This window comes from Sphaerodactylus townsendi, linkage group LG02 (genome assembly GCF_021028975.2).
Source record: "Sphaerodactylus townsendi isolate TG3544 linkage group LG02, MPM_Stown_v2.3, whole genome shotgun sequence".
Classification (NCBI taxonomy): Eukaryota; Metazoa; Chordata; class Lepidosauria; order Squamata; family Sphaerodactylidae; genus Sphaerodactylus; species Sphaerodactylus townsendi.
The window spans coordinates 175,141,719-175,152,801 of record NC_059426.1 but is presented as its reverse complement, the minus strand read 5'-3'; positions in this window follow the sequence as shown (position 1 = coordinate 175,152,801).

Here is an 11,083-nt window from a genome sequence, read left to right as displayed (position 1 = left end):
CAGAGCCCCTTGGGGATGGGGCGGTATAAAAGCCGAAACAATAAATAAATAAATAAATAAAATTCCCATCAGCCCTGCCACTTGGCCATGCTGGCAGGGGCTGATGGGATTTATAGTCCATTTACATCTGGAGAGCCGCAGGTTGCAGACCCCGATAGGTACTCATTTATTGACCAAGGAATGGCTGAGTTGACCATGAGCCACCTGTGAGGTGGGTGGGGCTGAGAGAGCTCCGAAGAACTGTGACTAGCCCAAGGTCACCGAGCTGGCGTGTGTGGTGTTGGAGTGCACAAGCTAATCTGGTTCACCAGAGAAGCCTCCACAGTTCAAGCAGCAGACTGGGAAATCAAACCCAGTTCTCCAGATTAGAGTGCACCTGATCTTAACCACTACTCCACGCTGGCTCTTTGACTGTGTGTTCCTGCATGGCAGGCGACTCTAATCTGGAGAACCGGGTTCGATTCCCCGTTCCTCCACATGAGCAGCGGACTCTAATCTGGAGAACCGGGTTCGAGTCTCCACTTCTATACATGAAGCTTGCAGGGTGGGATCTGGTTCCGGTTCCGGTGATGAGCGTAAGCCCGTATGCTCTTTTACTCCTACATGCTTTTATCTTTTAATGTCTTTTAATGTCTAAATATTTTTTTACCTCGGATTTTACTAAGCACAGTTGATACAGAGGATTTTTAGTTGTGAGAAGGGCTTTGTAGAAGCTGTTTTGACTGAGTGTTGTTGCCGGTGCCTGATACACTATCAGTCTAGCTAACAAGCCAAGGATAAGGAAGGCAATTATATCGTAAACGAAAGAAATACAACTCGAAACATTTTTAGCCCTCGCATTTACTGCAATGGGTGGCTGTAAAAGCTTGCAGGGTGACCTTGGGCCAGTCACAGTTCTCTCAGGACTCTCTCAGCCCCACCTGCCTCACAAGGTGTCTGTTGTGAGGAGAGGAAGGGAAAGGAGTTTATAAGCTGTCTTGAGTCTCCTTACGGGAGAAAAAGGCCAGGTGTAAATCCAAAACTCTACTTCAGGGAAACCACTGAAGCAGTCTGTGCTCTGGCCAAATTTCCACTTCGTGACGACCTTCCCAGGGTCTTCGAGAATGTTTGGAAAGCAGGAAATGGTCAGAAACGGAACGACGTGTTAAGAATGCTTCCGAATAAACATTCTGAAACAAAACGAAGCACAAAGCAGGAAACTTTCGTGTGTGCCAAAGAGAAAGAGACATAAAACAGTTGCGTCAGGGAAGAAAGCCGGCCGCATCCATCATCGAGGGGGGGGGGGGGTCGCCGGAGAAGAATAATGATGGAAATGGCTTTGGCAAGCGGTGATGGAAATGAATCTGGCGGTCCTGTCAGCTCCCTTCCACAGCTGAAGAAGGAATTGATTGCTTCAATTACCCAATCTGACTTCCTCAAGAGTCGCCCACGGCCGGCCGAGCGTTTCCGCCGCTCACCGCTTTTATGCTGGCAAACCCTCTTCTGTGAGCACCACCCAAGACAGAGGTAGGCAGGGCGGACGCCAGGCCAAGCCATTCGAAACAAACACTCCAGAGATGGCAAGAATCCATTCTCTGGTCATTCAAGAAGTGGCAGGAAGACACTTGCTTTCCTACCATCCGATCCTCCGAAGATGCGGCAAAACGTCAGGAGAGAAGGCTACTGGAACGCAGCCATACAGCCCGGAAACCACACAACACCCGATTGATTCCGGCTGTGGAAGCCTTCAAGAAGACTTTGGATTCTTGATCAGTGGTGTTTATTGAAAGGCAACGAAGCACCCAGCTTGAGAAAGCCGGTTCTGCCAGACCTGGCTTTCCTGGATCTCTTTATTCCCAGCCGGTCCCAGAGGTGGGATCCAGCAGGTTCTCACAGGTTCCCGAGAGTAGGTGACTAATTATTTGTGTGTGCCGAGAGGGGGTTACTAATGGGTGATTTTGCCACGTGATTTTTGCCTTAGTTACCCCCCTCCTCTCAGCAGTAGCGCACAGAACTTGAAGCAGTCTAGCAGGAGGTGCACCGGCGTGCGTGGCAGCCTGCGCCTGCGTGCATTCGTTTCCCGCCCAAGGACTGGCGCAGCGGCTGCGTCCTTGCCACAGCCCCGCCCAGGAATGCCCGGCCACACCCTCATCATGCCCCGCCCATCCCCATTGGTGCTACGCCACAGTTTGAATCCCACCACCATGGGAACCGGTTACTAAAATTTTTGGATCCCACCACTGGCAGGAAGCCACTTTCTGGTCACAGTGAGCAGTGATCTCTGTGGCCCCATTCAGAGCTAAAGAACCTGAGCTGGGTCTCTTGGCCTCAGAGGCATTGGGGGGGGAATAGCACCTGACTTCCTCCAGGCGCCCCCCCCCCTCCACTTACCTGCTTCGGCGGCAGTCCAGCCTGGCTGCTCCGGTGGGTCTGAAGGGCGCCCAGTAGTGGCCTAGCCAGACTGTTCCTTTGGCCAGCGGAGGCTCTGATAGCGGAGTCAGAAGTGATTTTATTCCATTTCTGATCTTGCTTTTAAATAAAGATGGAACTATGCTTTATTTCTGTGTAAGTTAGGTAGGAACACACTGTATTAGGTAGAAAGTAGGAATTATAGCTATCTTTTGTATTTGTGTCTGCATGGAACCTCCTTGGCTCAAGGCAGGAATCCACCCCTGCTCCACCTGGGCATATCCCTTTCATTTGCTAAAACCATGAATGGACGTTGGACAAAAGAGACCCCGGAAGAAGCGCCTCCATCTGCCTGATCCCACCAGCAGGCAGATAAGGGTGCCATCCTCGTTAAGTTTCGTTTCCTGACCCTAAGCACCCAAAGGACTCTTGTGCTCTTCCCGCCAGTGCCTACGTCATCGCCTCACCCTGCCTTCGGCGCGAAATTCAAGAAGGGACTGCCCAATGGACTCTAATTGGTTCCCATGTACTTGTAGGTGTATGATTGGTTGTCATGTATTTTGTGAATGAATGGTTGTAGGCTGTTCTGTATTCTCCCGGACTCCCGGGCAGGAGAAAGTGTATTTAAGATGCTGTAAAGCTGCTAGGCAGCGCAGTTGCCGTGGTGTGGAGGTGCTGACGCGTAGGTCAGCATCTCAATAAACTCATCTTTATTTCTTAATATTCTCGCTGTGTTGGGTCCCGTTTCTGTTCCTCTGCGCTGCTGAGAGCTGGCGGATCTGGGGAAATAAAGTTAACCAGGCAGCGCGGTAACAGCTCCACCGGCTGAAGGAACAGCCTGATGGGGCTGGGCCGAGGGGAGGGGTGGGGGGCAACTCTGTGCCCCCCACGTGACCTGCTAGTGTGCGCCGGGGACATGTGACCCCCGCATGTCCCCGTGAGTGCTCCTCCTCTGCTTGGTCTGCAAAGGATCTTGTGTGCAGAGAGTCCCATATTTTAATTTATCACTGAAGCATCTATAAAACTAGCTTGGCTGCGATCGCGCAGAAAACTCCTCTCTGGTATAATCTCTTCCTCTTTTTTTGTAAATGCGGAACGGTAAGGTATTAAGTTAATAGCCCTCTGGCCATCTCAGAAGAATTAGGCAATTTCCAGGGAATTCAGTGGATTTGTGGCTGTCGTCATTAATATCATGGAACGGGAGGGGAAAAAAATATATAAAAGCCTTCCGGTTCTTCTATCGCCTTAGCAAAACTATATTTGGAAACACACCATGAAGAGTCAAGTCAGTTTGCATCTATCATGTTGCCTTGCCAAGCTCTAGCGGGGGCCTGGAGATCTTCAAGAATTACAACTGATCTCCAGGTGACACAAGAAGAAGAAGAAGAAGGAGGAGGAGGAGGAGGAGGAGGAGGAGGAGGAATACTTGGGATTTATATCCCCCCTTTCTCTCCTGCAGGAGACTCAAAGGGGCTGAGAATCTCCTTGTCCTTCCCCCCTCACAACAAACACCCTGTGAGGTGGGTGGGGCTGAGAGAGCTCCAAGAAGCTGTGACTAGCCCAAGGTCACTCAGCTGGCATGTGTGGGAGTGCACGGGCTAATCTGAATTCCCCAGATAAGCCTCCACAGCTCAGGCAGCAGACCGGGGAATCAAACCCGGTTCCTCCAGATTAGAATGCACTTGCTCTTAACCACTACGCAGTAAAAGGGGAGGTTTGGATAGAGGACTCAGTGGCATTATGCCCTCATAAGGAAGCAGCCCATCTAGATTCCTGGGTGCGTTAAACAGGCTCACCCAGTTTTATGAATGGACACTCTCCACTCTCCATTTCAGCACTATCGTAAAGCCTCGCGGGAAGACACCTGACAGCGAGATTTCATGGTCCCATTCACAAAGTTGTAATTGTATCTTTTCTTTTATGTGTTGATGTTTCTTTATTGTTGTACGGTAAGGGACCTGCCCCCTTACCTACCCCCCTTACCTGCCCCCTTGCCCCTTTTGATGTGTGTGTATAAAAGTTCTAGCACTTGGTTATGAAAGCGCGATTCCTCTGCCTGAGCTGTAGCAACCACTTCCGAATAAAATACTTTGCTTTTGAAGAACACCGGCTTCCTGCGCCTCACTACGTTGCCTGAGCTGAAATCACTTAATGTTACCCGAGCAGCAGCGGTAACATCCCCATCACAGACACCTTGTGAGGTAGGTGGGGCTAAGAGAGGTCTGAAAAAAAACTGTGACTAGCACAAGGTTATCCAGCAGGCTTCATGTGTAGGAGCAGGGAAACAAATCCAGTTCACCAAATAAAAGTCCATGTGGAGACTCATGTGGAGGAGTGGGGAATCAAACCCAGTTCCATAGATTAGAGTTTGCCACTCTTAGGCACTGCACCATGCCGGCTCTCTTTGGGTGTTTCTTCAGATGCAAAACAAAGATTCTTACTATGTAGAAATCTTAGGCAAGGGGTATGGGGGGAAATGCAACACACAATGCACATCTAATTAATAAAAAATACAGGGACAAAGCTATGCTAATATAATTAAAACATGCCCTGGGTGGAAAGTCCCATGCTAAAATAATTGAGTCCTACACTGACATAAAAAACCCAAGTTCTATTAAACCCTAGACCAGGGGTGGGCAATTATTTTTTCCATGGGGCTGCATAAGAAACAGAAAATATTGTGGAGGGCCAGGCCAAAAGGCAGCGGGGCGAGGCGCTTTTGAAAGCCCCACAGAAGCCGGCAGCCAAGGCAACTGGCTTCTGCGGGGCTTTCAAAGACGCCTCGCTCCCCAGCACGGCAGGGGGGCCAGTCAGGGTCATCCGGTGGGCCGGATGTGGCCCGCGGGCCATATAATGCCCAGGTCTGCCCTAGACGCAGGTAGTCTTAACGAATGACAATTCAGCAGTTTCAAGCTGGAGTTTCCCTTTGAAGTTTGATTCCCCACTCCTCCACATGAGGGGTGGGCTCTTATTGGCCATGCTGGCAGGGGCTGATGGGATTTGTAGTCCACGAACATCCGGAGAGCCGCAGGTTGCAGTCCCCTGCACCAGGCGTATGCTGGAGGCAGCTGCAGGTTTATTATCAATCTGCCTTCCCCTCCTTCCCTGCAATACCATTTCTCAATTCCACAAAGTTTACAAGGTTTTTTAATATTTTCAATGTTTTCAATGTATTTATATGAGCCCTTCGGGGGAGGGCGGTTTATAAACCCAATAATAATAATAATAATAATAATAATAATAATAATAATAATAATAATAATAATAATAATAATAATAATAATAATAATAATAATATATCCCCCCAAAGGGCACTACCTTGGTGTGGTGGTGGGGCTTGTGTGCTCCAATGAGTCAGAGGGCTGTGCTGGAGGGCCACCCAAACCAGAGAGGCCTCTGATGAGAAGCCAGACTAAATGTGCCCAAAACCCAAAACCATGGTGAAGACAAGAAAAAGAAACTTTATACCGGATCGGTCGTCAGCCGCTGGTCAACAAGTGACCGGCTGCCTAGTGCTGGAGTACCTGGGCACTTCTGGCTGGAAAATGGGCTGGTTACAGGGACTCAGGGATCTTCAGCTGAGCAACCAGGGCTGAAGACTGCAGGACTACTGGAAGTACTGAACAAACGTCGAAAATATTCGTGTGCAGAGAATAGAGAAATTCATGGCATTTGCTACTACAAATCAAAACCCATCAAAAAAGAGAGGTGATACCTCAAACGAATGTACTCAAGTCTGGAAAGAACTTCACCCAGACACAGAAATTACTGGAGCAAAGACTTTGCTGATCAAAGACGATATATTGAAAGCAACAAAGTCCTTAGTGCCCCAGAGCTAGCAGAAATCCAGCAGACCCCACAACACAATGGTATTGAAAAACATACCCAGGGAACACTCAAAGAAATTCAACAAAAATTGGCAACAATTCAAGGATTGCAAGAGACAGAGGAGGAAGAGGAGGAAGAAACAACAATCATCACACCTCCAAAGGAGCCAACCCAAACAAACCCAAAGTTCCCAATTGACAAAAAAGCAAGAAGAACTGATGCAGAAGATCCTAGAACACATGAGAGCAATACAAACTTAACGCACAAGATTGCTACCATTGAAGATTGTTCCAAGGAAGGCGATCTGCTCAAATCAACTGAAGGATGCAAACAAGGTCATTAAGCTGGAATCCAAACAATGTCACTGCATTGAAACAAACCAGCTTTATGTACAGCACTGCAGTAGTGATTACTGCTAAAGAGCTATGGGTAAAGATCTTCATCACCCAGAAAGAAGGCCGAAAATAGATACTCCAAAGTGGGAAAAATCAGGACTGGGAAGAAAAATCAAAGCAAACTAACGCATCGGATGCCAGCAAACTGAAAAGCACATGAAGGAGAAGAAGCTGAAAAAATGACAAAATCAAAGCAGACCTTAGTTAAGAGGTACCACCTGGACAAGAGGGAAAACTCAATGAGGCAATAGAGGTGGTCAAAACAACAGATAGTGGCAGTTTCAAAGAAGATTGCAAGATTCGAAGCTAAGGGGGTTGCTCAATTCAAGCAGAATCAACTTTTCTACTCCAACCAGAAACGATTCTACCAGAATGTAAGTGGAGATGTGAAACTTAAACACAGGAGAGCCAGACAGAGAACAAAATCCATTGAGTTCTTGGAGAAACATTTGGGACAGCCCAAAGAACTACAAACCAAAATGCAAGTGTTGGGCCAAAGATGTGGAGGCTGAACTGAGCAGCAAACAACATGGACAACCTGGTAATAACAACAACTAAAAAATGGTTGGAAAAACGAGCAAAAAAGGTGATAGGAACTGGACTGCCCCAGGCAGTGATGAACTGGCTACATGGATTCTGGCTGAAGAAACTGACCAACTTCTTGCATGAAAGAATTGCCCAACAGTTGAATCAGGTGCTGCAAACAGGCCAAATTGAAGAATGGATGACAACAGGGAAAACGCTTCTGATAATGAAAGACCAAGAAAAAGGGAGCAATCCCTAGCAATTACAGGCCAATTCCAACTTGCCTACCAACAACTCCTTTTAAGCTTTTTACTGGCATATTAGCTGATGCAATACAAGACCACCTGCAAGGAAAGAACTTGCTGCCCCCAGAACAAAAAAAAAGGAAACAAACGAAACAATAGGGGAACAAAAGATCAACTGCTCATAGATAAAATGATCCTTGAGAATTGCAAAGAAGAAAACCAACTTGCATGTAGCTTGGATTGATTACAGGAAAGCATTTGATTCACTGCCACACAGTTGGATACTTCATTGCCTGGAGATAATGGAGTCAGTGAAAACATCAAGAAATTGGTCAAGAATGCAATGCACACTTGGAAAACAGAATTAATAGTCAATGGAGCAGGAATAGGGGAAATCAACAATCCTGAAGGAATATTCCAAGGAGACTCCCTTGTCCCCACTACTCTTCACTTCATTGCCATATGATTCCGGGCCTTCCTCTATAATCTCTGCGAAGAAAACAGGTCAAGGATATCAGGACAGCAAGAAACTCACAAAAATTTCACACCTTCTATACATGGATGACCTTAAAGCTCTATGGGAAAATCAAAAAGCAGAGATTGAGTCAAACTACTGAACACAGTGAGAGTTCCTTTAGCACTGACATTTGCAATGGGATTTTGACTGGACAAGTGTGCAACTTTGAACTCAGTAAAGGTAAACTTTGCAACATGCGAAGCAGCGTGTGAATATGCCAGTAAATGACATAGAAATAAAAGCAGCTTACCAGTGAATGAAAAGCTGCAAATACTTGGGGATACTGCAAGCAGAGAACATCAAGCATGCAGAAGTCAAAGGCGCAATTAGGAAGGAATATCTTAGAAGGGTAAGAAAAATTTTGAAATCAAAGTTAAATCGGAGTGAAATACAATAAAGGTAATTAATCATTCTTACGGTGCCTCAGTAGTAATGCGCTACACTGCTGGCATAATTAACTGGACACAAGCCGAATTGGACATCCTGACAGAAAAAAACAAGGAAAAATTATGACCATCAATCGAAAGCACTGCATCCAAGAAGTGATGTAGACAGATCTCTCACCCTAGCAAGGTCAGAAGGAGGGGAAGAGGACTGCTCCACATCAAGCAAATCAGTAGAGGGAAGAGAAAAGAGGCCTGAAAAGAATAACATCCAAGAAAGTCAAGAGCTGGCCAGCATTGAAAGAAGTCCACAAGGCTGAGATGCTGGAAAGCCAAAGAATCAAAAAAGACAGTATAGAGTCCAACAGTTTAAAACAATTGACACGAAAGCGATAGCAGTGGCTAAACAAGCCACTCCATGGGCAAGTAACTTCTAAGAACATTGAAGGGAAGGTTGACAGCAAGAAAAAACATGGGAGTGGCTCCTCAGGAAGGGGAACTCTAAAGAAGGAAACTGAAGGCCTGATTTTTGCTGCTCCAGGAGCAAAGCATTACGGAAAAATGCAATAAAGACACGAATCGAAAAGGCTTACAATGACCCAAAGTGCCGTCTCTGCAAAGAGGGTGATGAAACTGTGGAGCAACATCATCTGGCTGTTGTGAAGAAAATAGCCCAAAACTGACTATCTCTGAACGGCCACTAATAGGCTAGCAGGCAAATGGTAGCACTGGAACCCTTTGCAAAAGTGCACGGCTCTGCCCCTGTAGCAAGACCTGGTACGAGCACAAGCCAGAGAAGACCACAGAAAATGAAGAAGCAAAAATACTCTGGGACTTTAGAATACAAACAGACAGACTCCTGGCACACAACACCCCAGACATAACAGTGATAGAGAAAAAACATGTTTGGATCATAGATGTTGCTGTGCCAGTTGACAGCAGGGTAGAGGACAAAGAGCTGGAAAAGATCACAAAATACAAGGACCTACAAATTGAAGTTGAACGATTGTGGCAGAAAAGAACAACAGTAATCCCACTAGTAGTCGGTGCTCTAGGAGGAATCCCAAGAAATCTTGAAAAACATCTGGAAAGCCTAAACTTGGACAGAACATCAGTCCACATGCTGCAGAAAGCAGCACTTCTAGGAACTGCACACATTCTACGCAAATACCTCTAATATCCTAGGTCCTTGGGAAGGACTCGATATTCAGAGATGAATTCCAGACACTTGTGCTGTGTTGTTATGTGTATAATATATTGTTTTTAAATGTTTATATTGTTTATATTGATTATGTTTTAAATGGTTTGATCGTGTATTATTTTTATTTATTTATTTATAGTTAATTAATTTTATATACCGCCCCTCCCCCGAAGGGCTCTGGGCGGTGAACAGCACAATAAAACAACAATTACATTAAAACCCCATTAAAACAGCAAATTAGCAAAATTACGAAGCATGGCCCAGCATAAAACTTCATAAACCCAATTCCTGAAGGAAACAAGATAAGAGAGCCGGAGGGCCCCCATAAGTATTAAGACCCAGAGTGTAAAGGGAAAGGAAAGGGGGGGGGGAATGGGGTGCTCATCAGCGGCCGCCCCAAAGCCCAGTGGAACACTTCCGTCTATGACAGGCCTCCCGCGAACTCTTCCAAGATCCCGCGAGGGCCCGGATAGTTGGTGGTAAGGTGTTCCACCAGGCAGGGGCCAGGGCTGTAAAGGCCCTGGCCTGGGTAGAGGCCAGCCACATCATCGAGGGGCCAGGGACCACCAGCAAGTTGGCCTCCGACAAACGTAGAGGCCGTGCAGGGACATATGGGGTAAGACGGTCCCAAAGGTACAAAGGTCCCAGGCCGCGTAAGGCCTTAAAGGTAAGCACCCATACCTTATGAGTGATTCGGAACTCAACTGGGAGCCAATTATAGAAATGTTGCGGACCACCAGGAAAGGCAGCAGAAGGAAGGAAGGAAGGAAGGAAGGAAGGAAGGAAGGAAGGAAGGAAGGAAGGAAGGAAGGAAGGAAGGAAGGAAGGAAGGAAGGAAGGAAGGAAGGAAGAAAGAAAGGATGAAGGATTAAGCCTAATATGGTCTTATTCATAGAGTGTACTGGCCCAGACTCAACAAAGCACGGGGCTGCTGCAATGCGTCCTCTGACTAGTTAATTCTGTGCATTCTGACCCTTGAACTGGACTGAAATTGCTTTACAGACTCTCAGACAAGACTCAGCCCCCTGCTGTAACTTGATAACTCTGCCTGGCAGCCCAACCTAGGAAATCCATCAGTAATTCCGGGAAATCCCCAGACCCCACTTGGAGGTTGGCAAATCAAATTTGGTGTGGAATTATTTGACCAATTTTTTTTTTTAAAGGGATGGAATTCTGCCCTAGCAATAAATGCCATTGCTCGTCTGTGTGAAATCCAGGTCAGCTTCAGATAGGCTCCTAATGGAGTGTAAAGCAGAAGTCCAGTAGCACATTAATTAATTTCCGCCTTCCTTCCTTCCTCTTTCTTTCTGTTTTGTTCGCTTTCTGTTTTGTTCAGCCCAGCCCTGGCTGGGAAGAGCAGGGTACTAAATTCAATAAAATAAAATAATTAACCTCAGCGGGAGCTGGATTTTTTTTGACGTTAACAGAGTTTATTTATTTTTTCAACTTATATACCACCCAACCCCCGAAGGGCTCTGGGCGGTGAACAACATAACATTCAAATACAGATAAACATAAAAATCAAATATAAGTTAACCTCTAAATAATATAAATTAAAATGCAGCAATTAATACATAACATAACAATGCCCGCAATATGTT